This window comes from Sturnira hondurensis, unplaced genomic scaffold (assembly GCF_014824575.4).
Source record: "Sturnira hondurensis isolate 20B ecotype Veracruz unplaced genomic scaffold, ASM1482457v3 Scaffold0014384, whole genome shotgun sequence".
NCBI lineage: Eukaryota > Metazoa > Chordata > Mammalia > Chiroptera > Phyllostomidae > Sturnira > Sturnira hondurensis.
The window spans coordinates 41,575,063-41,599,415 of NW_028087015.1; the positions used below are offsets into that span (position 1 = coordinate 41,575,063).

General features: G+C 43.3%; 1 protein-coding gene across 1 annotated transcript in view; it reads right to left on the reverse strand.

The window, feature by feature from the left end:
• Positions 1-24,353, reverse strand: part of PLCXD3 (phosphatidylinositol specific phospholipase C X domain containing 3) — a 147,312-nt gene that overhangs the window by 61,235 nt on the left and 61,724 nt on the right. The window lies entirely within an intron of this gene.

Here is a 24,353-nt window from a genome sequence, read left to right on the forward strand (position 1 = left end):
CCATCTGTTCCTCCGGCTTCCTCTCACCTTGCTGCCCTATTCCTGATCGACATTCCTTAGAACACATCTTTTCTGAGGTTTTTCTCCTCCCACCCACACACATGCACGCACACACATGCAAGTGCCATGTTGGAGATGGCCAGGAGACAAAGAACTGGGAATGGCCTCCAGCCAGCAGTGAGCCAGGACCTGAGACCTTCAGTTCAAAAAAAAACCCCTCAAAAATCTGAATCTTGTCAACAGCCACTGAGTTAGCTGGAAGCACACCCTGCCCTGGTGGGGTCTTGTTTACAGCCTTTGCAAAAACCCAGAAGCAAAGGATCCAGTTAAGCCTTGCCCGGATTCCTGACCCATAGAAACTGTGTACTGTTTTAAGTGACTAAGTTTTAGGGTGATTTGTTAACAGCAATAGACAAGGGATCCAAACTATAACAACTGTCAGGAATTTATGAGGGGATTTGAGGTCTACAGATCCAATTGCCTAAGATAAGAACTTGGAATTTTAATAAAGAGAAATTAATTGAATTCAAAATGGTCATGTGCATCTTTATGTTCTTAAAAACTAGGTATCAAGTAAGAAAAAGAATGAAGTTGGTTTAAAAAATCTTTTTGAACACACAAATATTGTTATTCCATCTGCACACTGTCAAAGATAACCTTACATGCCTTCTGGTATCACGGACAAGCATGCAGCACCCATTTTATTAACACCACGGTGTAAGGAATATGCACGGTCATCTCGTTTTTCTGGTTCCTCGTAGCACTAGACTGAGCTTCTCCTCCTGTCATTTTGTGTGGTAGAAAGAATTGTAGGATACGGGCCTGCGAACCAGACAATCGCAGTTCGATTCCCAGTCAGGGCACATTCCTGGGTTGCAGGCCAGTTCCCAGCAGGGGCCATTTCCCAGCAGGGGATGCACGAGAAGCAACCATACATTGATGTTTCTCTTCCTTTCCTCCCCTTCCCCTCTAAAAATAAATAAAAAAATATTTTTTAAAAAGACATTCCTCTTTTTAAAAAAAGAAAAAGAATTGTAGGATAGCCCCCAAGTTCCACCTTCTGGGTAGAGATGCCCTGAATAACCCCGTACCCTTGAGTGTGGTGCATATGGTGATACATCATTCTCATAACTATGTTCCAGTACATGAAAAAGAGATTTTTGTTCAGATGTAATTAAGGTCCCTAAGCAGCTGGCTTTGAGTTACCCAAAGAGAGATTATGCTGGGTGGGACAGACCTAAGCAGACAAGCCAATAAAACAGAGACAAAAAATAGCAGTATATGTTCTGTTGGTGTTGAAGAAGCAAAATGCAAAGTTGTAGAGAGGGCCACGAAGCAGACAAAGCGATTGACAGCCCACCAAAGTGGTATGGAAGTGGCCCTTTAAACTGAAAATATCTGAACAGTCAGCTGCCACAGAAATGAACATCTCAGCTCAAGCTGAGCCTCTGAAAATAAAGCTGCCATCGGCCTCTCTTCCAGGGAATTTCTTGTTTGGGACAAGGCTGACCCTTAACACCAGGAGTGTGAATTCAACTGCTCTTTACAATAAAAAAAACAAAAACAATAGAGCTTCCCATGACCCCCCATTAAAGCCTTACCCACCTCCCCCTTTTGTTAACTTCAGAAGATAAGCCTTTTCTTCTGGTTATCCAGCGAGCTACTATCTCTGAATGCTCCCACGTGTACACTGTGCATGAATAAGTAAACATTGCCTCCTCTCCTGCTGTGTCTACTGTCAATTAATTTGCAGACCACCGATCACTGGTCCTATTGGAAGAGGAAAAGTTTTCCTCCCAACACAAGGAATAATGCACAGCCTCTACTAGCGGTGGGTCATGGTTCTACAACCCAAGGAATTCCATTCCATGAACAATCAGCAAGATAGCAGGAGGGGCCTCAGCCTCAAATGATATTATAGCCTTGGCCAACACTGTGATTTCAGTCTGGTGCAGTCTGGCCTTTAGATAAAAGGAAATGAGGCAAGGCTTTGCATTGAAAGCAGCATTAAAGGGGGTGCCGGGTGACTAGGCTCAGATTCAAGCTCAATCACTAACACTCAGTTAACTCTGGAGGCTCATCAGATTGTCAACCATTCTGACTCTGAGTTTTCAAAGTTTTTAGATTAAAATACTCTTCACACCTACATCACAGGATTCTTACAAGGAAGGTATGGAACCATGTTCACAGAAGTTCCATAAAAGGGGTATATATACAAATTAAATTACTGTTATTTTGTCGTGGTGACGTAACTGGTCAACAAACATTCATTCGCTTGTTTTGGAAAACATTACCTAGACAAGTCTCCCTTGGGGTGGCTGTACCAGCTCACATAATAGGGAGGGCGGGAAGAATAACGATTTAAATTGCAGAGTTTAAGTTTGTTAATGTTTCTTGAAAACGAGGTTTGTTCCTGTCATTTCTCTATGACTTAGCAAATAATGAACAGTCAAAATCACCCCATTTCCTATTGTTTGGAACAACAACTAAGCACTCCTGCCACCCTGGGAAAACTGACAGGCGATGCAGACCAAGGGCTAACCCTCTTCCATGCAGGATCTTTCCAGTATTGCCTAGGAAATCACTCGGGGAGGAAGTGGTCGGTCTCTCAGTTTGGCTATAGTTCCATTTCAAGTTCTGCAAAATGACGGGTTTCATACACATCAATGAAAATGTACCAAGTCAATTTCATCTGCGAACCTTCAGAGGAAAAGGCCCAGTAGCTAAGGTCTGACGTGCCCGTGACAGTGCGGTTCCAGCATCTGTATCCTGACCTGAGAACGCAGGCCGACTCCATCAGAATAAGGACTGCCCTTCCCTGCCTCCGCTGAGCTCTTAGCTTGCTTGTGTGTGGCACCCCGTGCCTCCCTCTCCTCACCTCTTCTGTCACTGTGACATGACACAGTGCTGAGGTTTTTAGGACTCCTGCTTCCTGGGAACAGGTTCCCTGCATATTTGATACCTTGGTACCTTTTGTGATAATTGAGCCAACACCACAGGAGTGGGGGTACCTCTCACCGTGAACCAAGAGAAGACTGAAAGGGTAGGGTCACTTCTGAGGCCCCTTCTCCAAGGTGGCAGATTGGCAGGAGGCACCCCCTTCACTTCCTATGGGAAGACATGAAGTTCTGGAGTGCCCACCCTCTCGACTCCCCTTTATGGAAGTCCTCATGCTGGTCTTGTGTGAGCGCACACGTTTTCTTCTCTGTGGCAAAGCTTTTTTGTCCCCATTTCTGGAAGCTTCCTTTTCCCAGAATTCACATTCTTCTGGTCTGCAGCTCCCCCTCATCAACTAGTAGTTGTCACTGGATGTTGTTACTAACACCTGTTCATTAATTTTTTCTGTCTCTATATCTTGCTCGCCACCTGCAACGCCCATATAGATACACCTGGTTTTAAGATAGATTGTAAGCTTTCTAAAAAAAAAACAAAAAAAAAAACCCCAAAAAACCAACTATGCCACATAATCTCCTGTGTCCACTACTGCATCCAGCTCTATTAATACAAAAATGTTTGACTCCAGTCAGCGGGTCAAAATTGTTCACATGGAAGTGAAATACGGTAACTATTTCTACTTGTAATCATTCTTACAGGTTAGAACATTTGTGACACACTTTTTCTTCACCATTCCCTCTCAAATTTCTAAGAAAATCAGTCTACACAGACTGGCTCCCTCTCCCTAATGTTGGTTCCTTCTTTTCTTAAAATTTAATATATTTTTAAAATTTGGGTCCCTCTTTAATCCACTGTGGCAAGTCATATACACTCTCTATAAAGTGTATGCGACTCTATCATCAATCACTACTAAAGGAAGCCCACCAGCCACTTCTCTGACCTCATTCCTAAATCCTAACACAGAACATGGTAGGAATTGAGTTAATGCTGTTGAGAAAGTGAATGGGTGAACACTGCTCAGCCTTTCTGGAACGCTTGGCACTGCTACAACACCTTCTTGAACTGTTTTCCTCTCTTGGCTTTTGGGACATGACTCTTCTAGTTTCTCTGCTCTCGCTATTGCTGTCCCTTCACTGGCTCTTGTTCTTTCACCTTGTAAGTGAACGTCTTATCCAAAGCTCTAGTCAAGATTTCAGCTTGCTCCATGCTTTCCCTTGGATGATCTTGTCCATGTCTATGGCCTCATGCCTATAAAAGATGAATCATAAATTGATATCATCTAACCTCTCCTGCACGCCAGACCCCTGTCCACCTACCAGGCAACTAAATGTCATTGCTCCATGAAAATCTCGAACTTCAAATGTCCCAGATGGACATCAGTGCCTTCTCTTTGTCATGTAGTTCTATCATACTTAGTTATCGCATCAGCCTTCTATTTCATCCTTGGGTGCAGCTTCAGTTCGTTGGTCTGAAAGTCCCATTGCATTGACCCCCAGATGCTGTCTCAGATATGCCCACTTCTTTTCCATTCTATTGCCAGAGGCCTGGATTTCTGGCCGGAGGGGGGTGGGCTACCAAAGTACTTCCAGCCGCTCTGGTTTAGGTCCCACAAACTCTCTTTGAATGACTTATCCAATCACTTTTATTAGTTTGGAAGTCCATCAGTTCTAATTTAATTACTTAGTTCTTATGTGACTATACAATTACTAAAATTAATTTTTGTTTACCCCATTGACTAAACTGATCAGCTCCTAGAATTTTTTGGAGACAAAGACCTAACCTTATTCCCAGCACACTATCTTGCCTCAGTCTCCCAGCAGAAGACCAGGTCTTAGTGGACAACACAAGAAAACTTGTGTCATCAGAGACAGCACACGATATGTATCACAAGCCAAAAACACCTCTAAAACTGAATGGATCGTTAAAAATGACACTCCCGTAACTTAATATGTATCCTTCACATGACAGAAAAATGTATATAAAGTACATTTTCAAATATTAAAATTAAACCCCATCTATCCCAGACTGACAGAAGACTGACACGAATCCTTTGGTAAAGGAAAAATCAAGAGTCGTGCTGTGACTTCTCTCTGGCTACACCTGTATCTTCATGGTGTGGAAAGCCTTCTCCTTGGGCACATGTCAGAGGAAGGAGAGCAGGTTGGGTTCCTTCCCTCAGCCTTTTGCACAGCACAGGGATCCTGAAGACTGAACCTGAGAAACCCTATTACATCGATGTCTCCCAGGAGTAGGGAAGCTCAGTGCTCATCACAGTTCCTCTAAATGTGCTGGGTGGATTCCTTAGTCCAGAGGGTCAGCCGACAGCCAATAGTTCAACAGCAGCAGTGTTGCCGTCAGAGGGCAGAAAAGAAGCCGCTCCAATTGCCAGCCTGGGTGAACATAGTAAGCCTGCTTTTCGCATGAGTTCCTTTTCAAGGACTGTCAATATGGATGCCAGAAAAATAATTAAGAGACCCCAAGAATCAGAGAAGTTTTAAGCTGCTGTCAAACCCAGCTTGCCACGCCTTCTCCCTCTCTCTGCGGCATCTCATCACTTGGCACAGCCATATGGGATCCAAGGTTGTACACATGGCGCTGCTGAGCCAGCGACAACAGCTCACAAGCTTCTGAGCCTGGCAACACAACNGCTCAGAGGGCAGAAAAGAAGCCGCTCCAATTGCCAGCCTGGGTGAACATGGTAAGCCTGCTTTTCGCATGAGTTCCTTTTCAAGGACTGTCAATATGGATGCCAGAAAAATAATTAAGAGACCCCAAGAATCAGAGAAGTTTTAAGCTGCTGTCAAAGCCAGCTTGCCGCGCCTTCTCCCTCTCTCTGCGGCATCTCATCACTTGGCACAGCCATATGGGATCCAAGGTTGTACACACGGCGCTGCTGAGCCAGCGACAACAGCTCACAAGCTTCTGAGCCTGGCAACACAACACTGGTGAGCGCAGCTTCCAAAAACGAAAGGTTCTGGGGCTGGCAAGAATCTACATCCAAAATGGGATAATTTACGAGGGAAATCAGTCCATCGGCAACATTTGTCAGGTAATTAGGAAGAGCAATAATCAGCTGCTTTCCTGGAGCAGTGGCACTGAACCAGTGGTGACTCCGACCCAGGGGGTATTTGACATCAAGTGGGCACAGTCTGTGTTGTCATCACCGAAGGGGGCGGTTGCTGGCATCTAGTGAGTAGAGGCCAGGGATGCTGCTGAGCACCCTGTGGCGCACCTCGCATCTCCCCCAGCACGCTCCACGGGCCCAAATATCTGCCAGGTCAAGGCTGAGAAAGCCTCTTCTAGTGGAAGCCTCCAGGCGGATCAAGACATTTCCCGAGGCAGAAGCCACACACTCTGAGGTGCGGCCTCTGCCTGTGATTCACGCCGCCCTCCCACCTGTAATCCCTTCTCACCGGCTCTCAGAGCGCCATTCCGCCCTGAAGCTGGTCTAAAACTTGTGGCAACCGAACACAATCACACAGGAAGCACAGGGGAAGTCCAACAAATACATGGGCTTGGCACTTAGTTTTACTAATCTCTACTTCAAAATGTCTTCAAATTTACTTCAAAATTTCTTTCACTTGTGCTGACAAGTTCTCAAGGTAAATCTTTCAGGCAAAAATGAAACCATCCAGATAGTTATCTTGCATTCATTGGTCTCCATCTCTACTCCAGAAGCTTCTGTGTGGCACAAGTTTTGTGGGGACAGTAATGTATCTACATGTTATTTAATATTTTAAATAAATTGAGTACCTACTGTGTGCAAGGCACTGTGATGAGAGATGCATATGTAGCTGAGAAGAGGTGGGGGTTAGGGAGATTGTGATAACAACCCTTATCAGGTGAGGAGAGGAAAGGTGGGTTCCTTCCATCAATCCTTCTGCCTCATCTCCTTCTCTATAGTATCAAGCATTTGGTAGATATTTATTGAGTATCTATTATATGCCATGCATTGGGTCAAGGGTATGGAAATAAAATAGTATACAAGACTCATCTAGGCTCTGTCCTCACAGAGTTCATATCACAGTGGACAGAAATACACAAGAAAAACCATTATCAGAAAATATGATAAATGCTATAATTAACACTATGATACCTTTCAATAAAACAGTAGTGCAGTCCTGAGCTGAATGAGATCTTCTAGAAATAATAAGCAAAGCTAAAGAGTGGGAATAAGACCCCAAACATATGCAATTATTATGTTTATACTTTTTTAATGTCAATGTGCATATAGATCTCTAGAGGATCTTTCAAATGCCTGCATTTCCAGATTCGTGACCACTGCTCTGCCCGATGCAGTGAGTCCAAGAGAGAATGAACCAAGGGTGACTGAATAAGGAAAATGAAAGGGAGTGGCCATGAAGAAAATGTGGCAAAGGTGAGGGGGAAATGGCGTATTTGTCGGCCATGTCGGCCTTGGCCATTTCAGTGGAGCCTAGAGAGGAACTCCAAAGGACACGTCTTTCGGTGAATAATCTGGAAAAGGAAACCATGTTCCCCCTGACAGTCTGCTCTGCCTCCACTTCCCAAGGGCCCAGATGGCCCAAGAAGGAAGGGGCAAGCCTAGAGCTAGAGAGCACTGTGCTTTATCTAGGAGGGCACGAGTAATCTGACTTGCACAGCAGACTGTCGGGCTCTTCCCCCTTCCCTGCCCCCAACGATGTTCAATGAGCTCGAAGGGAGCTGGACTTGCAGGAGCCTTTAGGAGCACTTGGCCCTGCATCCCAGGCTGCTCAAGGGGGACCTCTCTCCCTCAGCTGTTGGATTCCAGCTACACCAGGCTTCTTTCTGCTTCTCAGATACACCAAGCTCATTCCAACACAGCCCTTGTGCTGCTGTTCCCACTGTCCCCAGTGCTCTGCCCCAAGTGGGTTGCATGGCCGGCATCTTTCCATTCAAATCTCAGCTTGAATGTCACCTTTTTAAGTAAATCTTCTTTTATCTAAAGAATCTAATCCATTCTACCCTCTCAGGTGCCTCTTAGACCCTATCACATGATCATGTTTTATTTTCCTCATAGTCTGTATCACGAGCTCCAAGTTTCATTTTATTTCATCGTTTGCTTATTGTCTATCTCCCCTCACTGGATTTTAAGTTCCGTGAGAATAAGAATCAAATCCTTCTTGCTTACTACCACATCCCTAATGAGAGGCACAGTGATGGGCATGTAAAAGATGCTCAATAAATATTTGCTGTGTGAAATAAACCTCAATATGCTCATCTGTAAATTCTATCTCCACATAAAGATAATAAAATAAAATAGAATAAATAATAACCACTAAACAAGGATCACAAGGATAAATATTAGCTTTTATTATCGCTGTTAATTATTACTCTACATTATTAATTCTGAGCACTAATTGCCTGGAACAAAGTAGGTTCTCACCAAATGTTGGCTGAATGAATGAATGAATGAATGGGAATTGCACCAAAAAGTTATAAACACTATAGCTGCCATAAGCTCTGAGGATTCTCACTGAATATATTGCCATAGCATCTGGCTGTGTTTGATAGATAAATCATTTTCAAGGCCTCTCTCTCTCTTTTCAATTTCTTGGACCGTGAGTTACTTTTTCTGTACCAGAGGCAGCAAGGCCAAAGCTTACCATCTCTGGAAGGCTCTGGTCCTTCTGCACACGTCATTCTAGATTCTTGGCACAAATGTAGGTTTGATATCCAGAGATAGACCCCACTGCTCACCCTGAACCCAGGCCACCTGTAGAGGCTCAAGGGTAGGACAGCTTACTGCTTGACCATCTCTTCCCCCAGTAGTTTGGATACCTATAGACAGGCTGTCTAGACTTCTAGGAGCAGACTAAGGGCATGGCATATAGCCACACAATACCTTCATGAACCATCTGGGACCATGGCAAGGACGTTGAGTTTTACAGCACTCTTGTGGGAGGAGCCACATTGCCCAGGTAACCAAGCCCAATCACAACCCACCCCCAGGACAGGATGGTGGCAGTAGGAAGTCCTTACACTGAGCATGTGCAAGGCTAGCAAGATAATTGGATAAGAGCATACCTACCTCCTTGGGTACCAGATTGGAGGTGGAACCAAGGGAAGGCAGGCAGGTGCCCAATAGAAATTAAAACGGTGGCAGGGGAGGACCAAAGAGGCCTATCAGTCTAGCCAGGGGAAAGAATTGATTGGTTGGGAGATGGACTTGCCCCAAAGTGCATGAAAGTTTGGAAAGCTAACTGGTCATTCTGAGAAAGCACCTGGTCCATCTCACATCCATAACTAATATAAACCCAGGGGAACAAAGAGATCTCTCTCTTGCTCACGGCTGCTGCTCAGGACAAACACTCAGCTGGTGTACTGGCCTGTTCTCTGCATGGGCGGTCACGTGGCCCATGACCTCCAGGAGAGAGTCTATCTTCCTTGAATTCACTGGTGCCTTTGTGTGCTCTCCAGCCTGGGGGCATGGGACCTTGTGGCCCTAGAAGCCAGGTGGCCAATGGCAGTGCTAGTCCCACATGGAGCCTCCAGGTACCTGGATAACTGCTTAGAACCTACCTTGGGCTCCAGAGGACAGTACTTTGAAATGGAATAGGAATTCTGGGCCTTTTGTTTCAGTCTTGCTGAGGACAGCTGGGTTTTGTCTCGGTTTACGGAGGAGATGAGCTTTGACATGGGTAGTCCTCCATTGTCCCAGACCATTTTGCCTTGGGATAAAAACCTTTTTCCTTTTTCACCAGCCTCTGCCTCTAGAGGTTACCCTTGGTGGCAACAGGGAGCTGAGTCCTACTTAGGTTCAAAAACAGTTTTATCCTTAGGACAGATACCTAAAACTGAACATCAGTGTCAGCCAAAGAAAGAGATTTAGTCATATCTAGGCAACATGCCTCATTGGAAAAGGAAGAAAAGTTGGCAAGAGAGATGTGATTGCCACACAGCCCAGACTTCCCTGCTCCTCTTCAGAAGCTAGTTGTTTAAGATGCTGATGACATTATTACTACAGTTTGCATTCAACACTATCTTGTATTAGTTTTAGGTGTACAGCACAGCGGACAGACATTCATTATAAGTTACAAAGTGCTCCCTTCGATATTCCCAGTACCCACCTGGCACCACACATAGTTATTATAATATTACTGACTCCATTCCCCATGCTGTACTCTACATCCCCATGACTATTCTGTAACTGGCAATCTGTACTTCTCGGTCCTTTCTCCTCTTTTTCACCCAGTTCCCAAGCCCCTCACCTCCTGGTAACCATCAGTCTGTTCTCTGTACCTAGGAGTCAGCTTCTTCTTTTCTTTTCTTTTCTTTTTTGGTTAATTTATTTTGCTCTTTAGATTCCACATATAAGTGATATCATATGGTATTTAAGATGCTGATGTCTTTGAAATGTCGCCTCCAGAACCTCCCTGTATGGGCACCCCCCAGGGCAGCCTTGAACATCTGTAACAACAGGAGCAGCTCCAGTACCTGGGCAGACGGAATGAATGGCTTGGGGAAAGGGAGGAGCAGATTCGATGAAACCAAGTCCATATCACTAAAACCAACTATTCTGAAAGAAAAAAATCTCTATGGAGTTCTTTCTCTAAGAAGAAAACAAATTTGAAACACGGCAAATCAACAATCCAATGATAATAGTCCCTTAGATGCAAGAGCCAGAGAGGCCTCTGAAGCCTATTTAGCTTTGTTCTTGCCTGTCTGGCACTATTGCTTTTCCTTTTATAAATAATGAAAATCTAGAAATAACACATTACTATTAATCATGTTTGTGCTACAGAAAGAACATCTCCTTGAAATATAAGCCTTTGATTCTCTAATGCCCTCACAAGACACCATTTCTGGGCAACAGCTGGATGTTTTCTTATCAAACAAGTGTTTGCAGCATGAGGATTATCTATTCCTTTGGTCCTTCTTCCAGTCTCCCTCTCCCTTCCTCCAGCCTTGGGTCTGGAGCTCTGGATATGTCGAGAACAGCATTGTGTCCTCTTGCTTTCAACCTCATGGCAAAGCTAAGATTAGAAGCAATATCTGTCCATCTGGGGCACATATATAGACTGGTTTCCAAAAACAAACACTGTTGGACCTAAGAAGATTCTGAATGGCATCACCTTAATGCTACAGGAAATTTTGTCCCAAAATTCCAAGGACACTCATACACATTACATTAAAAAAAAAACATTCCTAAATCATTCACTTTGAAGTACATATTTATTATAAAGCATTATTTCTTGCAGTGAGTGTGGTGACACAGAGCATTGATCATGGAGGTCATCTATCTATCTGCCTATCTATCTAAAAATGGATAATGAATGTTGTTGTTTGTGAAATGGAAATGTCATGCAATATAACTCAAAATGTATCCACCGAATACTGATTTACTAAGTATTTAAAACGCACCTACTTTGTGTCCTGCACCAGGCTGTACTGGATATTAGAGAAGAATATCTCTGACATTCAGGACATTTTTTAGTCTCTCGTGGTAAAAACAAGACAGCAAAGGAAACTATGGGAGCAATGATACCAATGGTCTCACACAGGGACTGGTGATCTTGCTCTCCACATTCACCCCACACCCCAGCATACCTATGTTGTTTTATTGGCTGCAAAGCAGATGTGATAATATTGAGGGGTACTTTTAAAAATAAAGGGATATGCAATTTCACACCCTAACTACACTAGGGAAAACTATCCATTTATCCACATATCCTTTCAGTGTGGGACCATATGCACTCACATTTTACATGGCTTGGTCATTGTATACTAAACACATTGACTTACATCATCAATGTTTTTCCACGGTATGACAGTCTTCAAACACTGTTTAAAGAATTGTATTACATTGCATATGCTGATAAATACTTTAATGATCCCTTCATTGTGTCTTGTGTTTCTTTCCTTGTTTTATTTTTTAATAACTATAAATTTAAGCTTAAGGAAGCTTGCCTTTGTCTTGAAAAAACAAAAAGAAAAGAGCAAAGTTTTCATATTGTTTGCTAACCTGACCTCATTTTAAGAAAGAAATGGTCATATTCTTGCAAAAGATAAAAGTTACATCATAAATGGTGCCGGTCTACGTCCAATGGCACTAAAAGGAGACAGTAGCATTGTTGACACAATTACTATCCTCTGGTGGCATCTGTGGAAAAGAAGCCCTTGAAAATTTCTAAACGACAGTAAACTGTTAGGAAATCCTAGCAGGGCCATCCAACCTGTAGCCCACAGTCTGTGTGTAGCTCAGGATGGCTACAAATGTGGCCCAACACAAAACCGTAAATTTACTTACAACATTCTGAGGTTTTTTGTGTGATTTTTGTGTCCCAATATATTCAGTGTGTGGCACAAGACAACTGTTCTTCTTCCAGTGTGGCCCAGAGGCCCCAAGAGGTTGGCCACTCCTGCAAGGGGTTTACAGACCAAGAAGGGCATGGGGCGAGTAAGATGCTGCAACAGAGTGTGAATAAAACTCCGGGTGTGAGTGTCACTGCAGCTTGGGTATATAAAAACAGGGTTGTGGGCTGGGTGGTGCCTGCCGTGGTGTCAAGTTGAAATCAGCTATTATGACAACACACCACTCCCAGGGTCCCAAGCTTCCCTAGGGCCTTTTCTCCCTCAGTCGGTGCCAGCAGAGGGCAGGCGCCCGCATCTTCCAATGCAGATGCCTCGTCCCGGGGCCAAAATGTGGGCGAGGAAGGGAGATGGAATGGATACCTTATGCAGTTCTGCAGAAAAAATGCCCTTTCTTCAGGCACGCTCCCTCCACCCTTAAAGAAAGAGAACGTTTAGGGGCCTGACGTGGAACTCCTTAGGTGCAATGTTGCCAGGCCTGCTGGGCCAGTCGGACACCCAGTCCACACTTCTCTGTAAAGCACCAAATTTTTTCTCTCCTTCTACAACCTCTTCCGACCTCAAATGCAATCTGCCTCTCCTCCTGGGCAAGGGCTCTCACAGTGAACTACTCTGTCCTGGTTCACATTGTGCATCCCAAACTATCTTCTGTCTCCACTGGGGATAGAGGATGAGGAAAGATGTGTTCCAGCTCCCCTAGCCCCTTGGCCATGGCCATGACATTGCCCCTGCTGCTGTTCACAGTGAGGTCAGCTGACAGGGTCAAGGCAATCCCCCCTCCTTATGGGGTTGGATGAGACAACACTAGTGGTGGCTGGGAGAGCTATGGCCACAACTTGACCAGCTCCGGTGCTCAGGCAGCAACACGGCAAACCAAGTCCCCAGCCTCCTTTTGTTGTTTGACTTCTTAAGAAAAAGAATTTTCCTAAGAAGTGTTTTTATTGTACCAAACTATTTGTATCGTCTTCTGCTGAGAACTGTTCAGGCTGGGCTTACACTGTGGTCAAACACACACTCCACGTTCTTACCAACGTGCGGTCTCTTCAGGAGAAAGGAAATAATGAGAGGCAAATACGCTCCCATGGCGACCAGGCCTTCCCTGTGACCCCAGGTTGCGAGGAAAGCAGAACAAAAGTAATCATCATAAAGCCTATCATTCTGTATGGCACTTGTTAGAGCTTATGTTTAATTTGGGAGTTAACACTTGACTCCACAGGACTGCATGCAACTAAAAAAACAACACACTAGCTAAAATTTCTTATACAAACCAAGCAAATATTCTGCAAAGGAGTGGACCCAGGATTAGATCGTAAGAGTCTCAAATCCTGGGCCACATAAAGAAAGGATTGAGTGGTCTGAGTTTCAGTGTCAGGACAGGCAGACGAGGAGATACAAGGGCTGTTTGGTTTTAGCACTGGAATTGGAAGAGCCAATTCAAAGCAAGTCAGCCAATATGCGTTGAACACCTGCAGCATGAAAAGACACACAATGCTGAACACCACAGGAGAGGTCAAAGTAAACGAGGTGAACTCTGGCTCCAATAAACTCAAAGGAATGGTCTCCAAAGAACAGTCCCTGCCTTTAAGGAAATTTGAGTGCTACGTTCTAGAAAACTGCCGAAGAGGATTATTTGACTTTCCACTATTCATTTCTAACTGTGACAGTGCTTAACTGGCCTCAGATTTGGGTTAGTGAATGCGCTTCCTGGTTATAAAAGTTTTTCTACCTTTATAATTGGTTCAGGCAGCTGTCATTCTGACTTTGGGGTGGGAAGGGGGTTTTCAAGCTCGGTGATGAGTAGTCTTTGAGTCTAAGCCTTCTGCATTTCACAACGTGCTAACCAGGTTTTTATTGTTTCTAGTCTCCGACTACAAAAGAAATACATGAATATATCTTTTACAATATTTTATTTAAAAATACACAGCTGGACTAAGAAGAATACAAGGAAAATTTCCAATCATCAAAACCTAACCAAAGAGCAGGTGGATTCCAATAGATTAAGCCAGCCCTGAAGCCTGAATGTCATGAGGATATTTACTGATATAAAAACACAGGGCTTTGGGTGTTTACAGGTACAAAGGAGAAAGGTCTTGGCCTGAGAAGCAGTGTTCACATAAAGCTAAGACCCTCTCGCCCCCACAAAGGGCTATAGTATAGCCCTATAACCTCAATGAAGTGAGGCTTCCCTACACCAAGGAAGTTGCCAAAGCAATTTGTCCACCTTGGCCTTGGCTCTAGATTAGGAACAATAAGTAGAAAAGGGAGTAGGAATTATCTTTGGCAGGAAAATAAGTACCCAAGTAGGGAAGTGCACACTGTGGATTCAATTTTTGGGGGGATTTTTTAAAAAACTAGATGGTGGTTCTGAGAGTGATTGTTATATTATTCTTCTATCAGTGTTTATGTCTTTAACATCACTGAGTCAAAGGGAAAAAAACAGAAGTAGCCTGAAATGAATAAAACAATTATTTTCAAATTAAAAAATTTAAGATATGACTAATTAATGCCAACTAAGATTAGAACACCAGCCTCTCCTGTTGAACTCTAGTATTCTGTTTTCTCTACACTTAAAAAAAAAAGAATGTCTCAATTCAAGAAATCCTAGAAGTTATATATTTTATCATGGCACGTGGCTGAGTTCAGTCTCAAGAGTAAATCATTTCCAGGAGGCCTGTCTAAGATTAACCAGTGCTCCGTGGTTCTTTGGAATAGCTCCACGACAGACTTTCTGCTTGGTACGGCCTTGAAGACAATACCCATCTTGGATCTAGGTTGGAAAACCCACCAACGAGCAGTTTTTGGTATTGGGGCCGAATTATTGGCAGATCCATGTTTCCATTAAGTTCACACTGATCTTGCCCACTTCTGAATTCTTACAGCATATATACATCCTAACCACATACCTACTCTTATTCCTCGTTTCATAGATATGTAGGTTATCTTTTCAATAAGACCTCAAGCTTCCAAAGAACAGATTTATTTTGCAGTCCCTACATTGCCAAGCAAACTTACAGCTGGAAGGGATATTATCTGCTTTAAACCTGCCATCAAGTTTGATACAACTAATCCTATGAAATGACCTGCTCTACATCACCCAGTGTATCAACAGAAAACCAGTGACACAATCTAAATGGGATAATTCAAGGAGATTTATAATGAGACCATGTGAATGGGGTACAGAGAGAACACAGATTATAATGTAGTCTCAAGACCAGAAATGGTTGAAGAACTGTTACCCCACGTAAGGAGTAGAAACTGGAAGGAGAGGGGTGCACTGAAGGCTGGCTTGAGAGGAAGAAGGACCTTCAGTGAAAAGACTCAGTCATCCCAAAGCAAGCTCAGAGAGAGACCCAGGGCAATAATCCCCAACAACACTTTCCTATATCCACTCAAGTTACCTCCATTCGTCAAACTGATTTGTAAGTTGGAGAACACAAAAGCCCATTATGAATTCTCTAATAGCCACCTGGAGCCAACAGCAAGGTAAAGGAGGATGGAGAGTCTGAGGGAAAGCAGGAATACCTAGGACATATATCTTTATCTGAAGAGTTCTCCTATTCTAAGTCCACTATCCACCCAAACACAATTCTCCTCAGGTTGCTCAAAACGCCTAATGGATTGAATTCAACTAAACTGAATGAAAGCTCCTCAACACATAGGTGGATCTGGGCACCTAGTGTTGAACCGGGGCCCAGTGAGGGTGGTCCTCAGACCTTTTAGAATTAGAATCAGATCCAAGAGCTGTACTCAGAAGCAGATGGGAAGCCGGAGTAGTACCCAGGGCCAAGTGAGTAGAATGTTCCAAACAACCAGATCCATTCATCATCCTCTTCTGCTAAATAGTGACACAACCCAGCATATGGCAAACCAGACACTTGTGAAGTGTAGGACCATTGCCAAAAACAGATCTGGCTAGTTGAAAGAGATATGCTAGTTTTTAGAATTCTAGAGTTAATTCTGTTAATTCTCCTCATACATTTTCTCTATATGAGGAGAGATCTGGCAGATGAAGAAGTTCAAGGTCCATCGGCATCTTTTGACCCACAAGTAAGATCCTTGCCCCAGTCAGGCACAGAACTGAAGTCCAGGAGAAAGGAGTCAACGCACACCTGTTTGTGGGCTCGAAGGCAGTGGTCCTAAACCTCCACTACAGCAAAGTCCCAGAGATACTGATTAATCAAATATGAACAAAAGCCACTTATCAGGACCAATCATCAGCCCGAGAACACTAACATGCATACACAGGACAAGAACAATGGTGGGGACATTTCGGGATGATATAGGATATGTCTACCAGGCCTCTCTCTGTCCTTCTCAAATCTGTAGTTAACACAAATGCTGTGCATTATTCCTTTATGGACATAACTTGCTGGTCAATTATAATAATTGAGTAAAACAGTGAAATAGCACTGTGTGAATTATAGGGCTCTCTATATATGACAATTGTCATTATAATGCACTGTGAACTTCCTAAGGGTCCCAGGAAAGAATACCCAATTCCACCACCTAGGGTGGCTACCATCTGGGGAGAAGGATCCACTGCTAGTACCTGCATCACAAAGAGAGTTTCCCATTGCAGTTGGGTGGATAAGGTCACAGGGCATGTCTTCTCCAGAGCCCCAGCTGAATTCCTGGGCCAGTTCCCCCCTTCCCACCCCAGAAAATAGTAGCTAGAAGCAGAGGATGAGACCTGGCTTAATACCAAGAGAGGGGCTCAGGGTGCTGCTTGATCAGACTGAGAAGGAATGCTCAGTCTGCCTAGTAAGGCAAGGAGGCGTAGCTGGTGACTGAGGAATCAACAGGAGAGGGGCAATCAGGCCTCTGAGACATCCTTGGAGATACCCCAAGGGAAGGGAAAAAATGCTGAATGGAGTACCACATTCATATTAATCGCTCTCTGATTAGCAGCTAACTGATGCAAATGAGTTCACCGCCCTTTTCTCTGACAGTTAGGAGAGCTGTCAGGCCTGGCACAGATCTGTGCTATACACACCTGCGATGACTAGACCTCTCCGGGGAGGCCACGGATGCCTGGGGACAGTGACCGTGGATGCCCGGGAGGGGGGCAGCTGGGGATACGTGCCCACAGTGCAGCCTGATCCAGCAACGTGTCAGACTGGCCGGACAGGCTGAATAGGAGAGTAGGACACATGGGACTGAGAAAAGCCAACATCCTCGGGTACTGTTTCAGCTCACTACTCACCAACACTGCGTTATCATCTATTTATTGGCTTTCGGAATTCATGGGGCACATCAAGGTGCCTGAACATAAATTCCATCAGGCCATTAGACAACAAATGTAACTGCCTCTTCATGACAAAAAAATAATTCGTCCAGAAGAGCTTGGGATAGTCGAACAGAAACATAGATATACGGCTGTGCAGCACTCTAGGGGCCAATCCGGAAGCACGGTATGCATTTCCAGGACATCAGTTTCACCTCCCGTGTGAAGGAAGAAGAGATTATTTTCATAACACACACATGCAAAGGGGCAGAGGACAAACTTTTGATTTTAAGATAAAACATGAGAAGGGAAAGACTTTCTCCCTTGTGACAAGCGACCCTGAGCAATGCGCAGACCTATGCACTCCCCTGTTGGAGGGCTGCTGTCCAAATACAGCCATTAGAATCACTTGGGTGGAAAATTTCAAGGAATTCTGAAGATGTACCTACGCAGAGACAAAGGGGCAGGCAGTGGAAAGAGCCCGTAGGGTCTTTTATAAACCTAGAAGCCGAAGACAAAAAAACACATTAAATTTTTTTTGCTAACTTTGATTCAATATTTTACATGCACCTGGCAACATCCTGGTCTTAACGTCATTGTCGGTTCCCTCTTTACCGTGTGCAGATTAGAAACATAAAAGTTGGAAGGATGGTAGAAGAGTTGGGAAAGAATCTTTCAAGAAAAAATGCCCTCTGATGGGGTCTTCAGGGGAAGCAAATAGGAAAACGCATCCAGCGGCAGGAGTCTCTCCCTCCCCAGCTCTGCTTAAGCTTCTATAGCCACGAGTCTCCCCCAAATCAGATAAAACTCCCAACCCTCAGTGATCAAACTCCCGACAGTCAGGTTTTAGGATGACGAAAAGGGCCTCACAAATATCAGGGCCTGTGTACAATGTATTCATTGTATTAGAATCAAAGAGTCAGAGCAAAATTGTCATTTTTTTGTGTCATACAATCTCATTGTCCACGAAGTCATTCCACATTCATGGGCACAGGGCCTGAATGGCGTGGACCCTTGAATTCGATCGCCCTGTTCCACTGCTTCTTCGCTGAGTGGCAACAGGTTAAAGGACTTAATCACACTGTGCCTCAGTTTTTTCAGGTGTGAAATAGGGAAGCGATATGATAGACCGATGTCACTCACTGGGCTGTCAATATGACAGACCGACGTCACTCACTGGGCTGTTACGAGGATTAAAAGCGGTAATGCGAGTAAAGCGTGTGGCATGGTGCTGAAATGGCAGAGATATAACTATTATGATTATGGTTATTGTCGGGAAATTATTTCTCTGAGCTTCCTTATCCAACTTACTTTGTAGCTAAATAACTTCACGTTAGTGGTAATGGTACTGTACCTCCTTTTATCTTTCTCCCTTAATTACTAATCGTTCGTTATTTAATTATTCAGTGCCAAATTATAGTTGCCATAACGTACTCAAGTCTTTTCAGAAAGCATGTGGGGTGTAGCTTATGAATAAAAATGAAGAGGATGATTATACCTTTATTAAGTATTTCACCTATGAGTTTTTAAATAGACTTCTCTTTACATGCAATTCTTATTCACAGAACAAGAAGAAACTTCTGGACGTATATGACATAGCGACTATAACAACAGGGAACGGGAGAAAACCCGTGTGTCACTGAATTTGATGTACTTCTCTGTCGTCTCTGAGTCTACCTCAGCCCCAATGCGCACATCCTTTACAGTCATTTGGCTATTCTGGAAACCCTAGCCCAGGCTACGTAACAACCTACAGATCTGTCGGCACAAATCCGGTGTTTCTCATCTTCAACAGCCAACTTCAGATGCCCCACGAAACAAGATGGTGATAATCACATTTTCTTTTACAAAGGCAAAGGGTAACATGAAAAGATGCAAAGGAATTATGCTGTGTGTAGGTAGCTACCAAACTCCTTCCCTCCCTAATCAACCAAAAGGTTAAATCTCTCAGGCTGCGCTTCTGCCAAAAGTGCCGTGATTAGCAATACAGAGCAGGCAGGTTCCCTGCTCCGTTCTGGCAAGTGGCACCTCCAGTTCTCAGGAGAGAATTCATCTTCACGCAGCAGGATAATTACAGACAATAGGCCAGGCCATGGAACACGGATACAAAAGGGCATTACTTCTGCATTGTTCGTCTTCCCCGCACTCCCTAATTCTGTCACCTCAACTCTGTATTGTCTGCAAGTTATTGGTTGTTTTCACTGCGTTCGCTCAGGCAGCTTCTCTCCACAATCATGGGATGAGTCAACTCCATTATGTGAGGTTACAGGTAATCAAATCCTACTAGTCATGGAGCTTGCAAACCGGGACCCTTTCTCCTGCATTCTCTCGGCTTTATTTTCAGTTGGATCCCACCCACCACGTAGGTCCCTGATCTCCTTCCATTCTCCCAAGTTGAAACAAAGACCTTTCCAATACTATTATCTAATCTCTGAAGCTCCGGAGAAGTTATTTTTCAGTAACAAAGAATTGGGAACACACGCCTGGTATCAGGACTCCAAGCACTAAGTGGGAATGTACTCAATTCCTCACTGCTTATGTTTCTGTTTGTTCATCTCTTTCATAAAATGTGTCAGATCCACGCCGGATCAGTCCTTAATTCCTCTCTGAAGGTGTTCCAGCCCCTATCTCTAAAGTATAAGGAATTTGAGGGTTGGTAGGGTCCATAAATTGCATTTCTTTTAGGAGTCTGTGGAGTATTACAGAGTTGGTGTGTAGCAGATATTTAAAAACAAAGACTAGTTGGCAAAAACCAAAGGAAAGGATAACTTAACTATATGCATATTCTAATTTCACCAGATTTTAGCAAAAATCCAGACTCAAGTCAACTCAGGTGTCCTGAGCACTGAGAGCTCATATCCTAGTAACCCATTAATAAAATGAGTTTGATGTAGTGACACACTTTCCTTCATATATTTACTATAATTCCCAGGATCACTCATGAAGGGATAAACAACCTAGATTCTTCCAAGTACATATTTTATATGTCATTTAATATATTTTAGTGTATATACAAAATGATCAACCTTGCTTTAGGAGTTACTTACATATCTATTCTTTTTAATATGCTTATATTTTATCCTTACTCAATATCTTTATAGATAATAAAAAGTGTGTTTTACTATTTAAAGACTTTTAGTATTCTGAACTTTGGAATAATTATTCAGAACATAGGTTCAACCTGGTCAACAGCCAAATTTATCAGCTTGCTCTTTCTTATAAACAACTTCTTTGTCCCTGACTATTCCTTTACTTGCCCATTTTCCATTTTATCAACCCCAAAATTGGCCTTAAATTATGACTTCAATATCCTTGAGGAGCACTATGTACAGGTAAGATTGAACTTGGCAGCAGCATAAACCAGGGTGTAACCCTAACACTGCCTTTTACTAAACTCTAGAGTGTTGTGAAATTTATCAAACACGCAGTTTGCGTATCTGGGTAGGATGGGTCTCACCCTTTCACTTCCCTCTCTTGGTCAAAATTGTCTTGGCTAATCTCGGAGTTTCATTCTTTCATATTAATTTTATAGTCAGACCAATTGGAAAAATTTACTAAGATTTTGATTGAGATTGCATTAATTGATAGAACAATCCTGGGAGACTTGCCATCATTATTATGTTGAACTCTTCCCACTTTCTAACATCACACTTCTCTTCATTTACTCAGGGCTTTAATGTTCTTCAATAAGACTTTAAAATTTGTTCATAAAGATTCTATGCCCTTTTCATTATACTTTGTGTAGAAAAATATACTTTCCATTATACTCTGTGTAGAAAAATTTCATGTATCCTAGCTTGGTTTTATTTCTCCCTTTTTAATAAGTGTGTTTTAATTTATTTTCTTAATATACTAGCTGGTCCTGCAACACAGAGCTGGGTATTGAGTCTGGATTGTTTCCGCGTTGCTTGCAAACAGTTTAGCATCATCTTCCTCCATTCACCCCCATGAGTATCATTTACATGGGGACAATTTTTATGTTAATTTCTCAACCTAGGGTTTGAAGTGCTACTTAGGTAGGATAGATTTGGGCTCCAATCCCGTTAAAGGTGCATGGGAAACATTTTTTATTCTGCTCAAAACCAGAAAAGACACAAATATCTTACATTTTTCCAAAACCACTCAGTGAGTCCACTGAATCTACCTTGCCTTGGGGAAGCAGTCCTTCCAGGGTTCCATCTCCCACTGGGAATTTCAGTGCCCATTTCCCTCCTTTGGTGGAATCACTTTGGGTCAGATCTCTTGTCATCAACCCCTGGGAAGACATTTAAACCCAAACTTTGTTCCATCCCCCACACCTTGTACCCCAACTGCCATCTTAAATGGAAGACAGACAAATGGAAGACTTCTTCAGCTTTTAGCTCTCTATCTCTGGCTTAAAGAAATTTTGATGTCTGTCTTCTAAGTTTGGACATGTACTTAAAATATTGTATTTCAACAACATCCCTAGATGTTTGCTTTGGGTTGAATCGTACCCCCCACAGATTTTATACGTTGAAGCCCTAACCCCCAAATTATAACCTCAGAATGTGAGTGTGTTTGGAGACAGGGCCTTCAAAGAAGTGAGCATGTCAAAGCGAGGCTACTAAGAGGCACCAGAGGTGTGAAAGCACAGAGAAAAGATCAGGTTAGGACACAGTGAGACGGTAGCCACCTGCAAGCCAAGGACAGAGGCTGCAGCAGAAGCCAAATATGCCGGTACCTTGATCTTGAAATCCCAGTCTCCAGAACTGTGAGAAAATAAATTTGTTTCTGAAGCCACTCAGTCTGTGGTATTTTGTTACGACAGCCCTAGCAAACTAACAGTGTTTTAGGACAAGAGTCTTTATCCCAGTCTATTCTTACCTTTTTCCAGAAGTTGCTTAGTTTTAAAAATCAATATCCTCATCCCCCCTGCTTCCACTCCACTGCCTTTGGTGCATTTTTCTACCCAAAGAAAATGCTTTATAGAAGCTTCATATGCTATAAAAAAAACAAACAGTTGGTGAAAAAGAGAATACAAAAAATTGGTATCATGGTGAGGTAAACAAGAAGGGGTAAAACAAATGTCTGTTTTATCCAGATGGTATTGCAAACCCTCCCTGAGTTTGGACTCTTTCCAGAGACTGAAATAGTCCCACTATGGACTGACTCGGGAGGGCTGGAAGAGAGCACCTGCACCTTGGAGGAGAACTGAATTCTCCCAAGATATTCTCTGAATGTCTCTCGATACTACTCTCAGTACTACCCAGCGTGTGCCCAAGCAGCCCAAACTTTGGGATTCTCCTCAGTGAGGAAATAACTCATTCCCACTATCACATTAGGCACACTGTCAATTACCAAAGCAAAAATGCAAGATTGTTTAGTAAAAACTTTCCCCACACAGGAAGCCACGGGACTTACAGTCTGTTTTCTGCCGGGGCTTGCTCAGGAGAGCCCAAGAGGTTCTCTGATGAATGGAATGGATGAAGCTGGAAACTCAGTGGAATGGGACAAAGAAGACACTGCCCCTGGGTGTGGGGGGAGGAATGGACACATTTAGTATCTGGAGATTATCTACTGGGGGGCAGAAACGGGGAAGGGAGGGAAGAAGATTGAAAAGAAAAAGAGAGAGAGAGAGAGAGAACATTAATGGTGTTATCTCATGTTACCTTAGCAACTACCTGGTCAAATTGAATTGCAAAGATACAAAGATTGATTGAACAGGTGTATATGCCAAATGATTTAAGAAAAACCTTGTGTATTTGTATCTTACAGGCCAAGGCCTTCTATGTCACTGAATCATCTTGAACATGAATGCGTTAACATGACTTCAAATAATGAAAGGAGACACAGTAGGGTTTATTGTGAATGGATGCTGTGAATACATGGGTGCACTGGGAAGTAAGTGTCCTTGAGAAAGAGAGTCAGAAAATATGACAAGGATGGAGGATGAAAAAAAGAGAGAAAAGAGACTGAGAAAGGAAGACATTCTGAGACTTTTAGGTAAATAGATAGAATCTATTCATATCCAAATTGATCCAAAATTCTATAAAATGCATTTGAGGAATCAGATAAGTTTTAACTTATGTTTAATGTTTTAATTCAGCACCAATTAATTACAGGTATCATAATGCTAGAAAAAGATTTTGCTTCCCAGCAACCTCAATGCCCTGAGAATCACTTTTATATGTCAGAGGAAAGCAACTGTTGAAGATGGGCCTACTGTCCCATCCCCCAGTGATTCAAAGCAAGAGAGGAAGACTGTCTGAGTCTGACTCCTGGCTTTGCCCCTTGCTAGCTCTGCAGCCTCGAGCAAGTTACTGCAGCTGTCTGTGCCTTAGGTTCCTCACTTACAGGAATAATAATAGCACTTGGCTTACGGAGTTGTTATGAATTAAATGAGTTAACATTTGTAAAGCCCTTTTAACAGTTTCTAGCATACAGCAAAGGCTGTCTACATGTTTGTCAATAATGTAAGGACACATTTAATTAATTTGTTTTCTCCAAGAGAGCAATAAACTTGAAGAAAGGTTTGCTGAATTGAAGCAAACAGTTGCTTGGAACTCCGGTGGGATTAGATTATAAAACCAACATAGTGAACTCGTAAAGAATTGGCCTGTCTGTAGTTTTCCAAGGTTAAATATGGAAACAGCACTAATTCAATTTATTGAAAATAGCTGCAGCTTGAAGCAGCAAAAATTTCCACATCCTCCTCCGATACCAGGGCTTCACGAGGCAGGAATCTTTAGGAGAGACACAGAAGGCTTCCCAGGCATGGTTGGGGCTTTGCCCGCCTCTCTGCCCAGGCCTTGGACTGTCCCAAATGAACCTGGCATGCCAGCAGGAGCAGGCTCTGGCCTGGCATGGGCGGAGGGCAGAAGAAAAGCCCCCACAGCCCTGTGGAGTGACCCTCCTCCTTTTTCACCAGGACACCTTCCTGGGGGTTCACAGTACGTGGGGC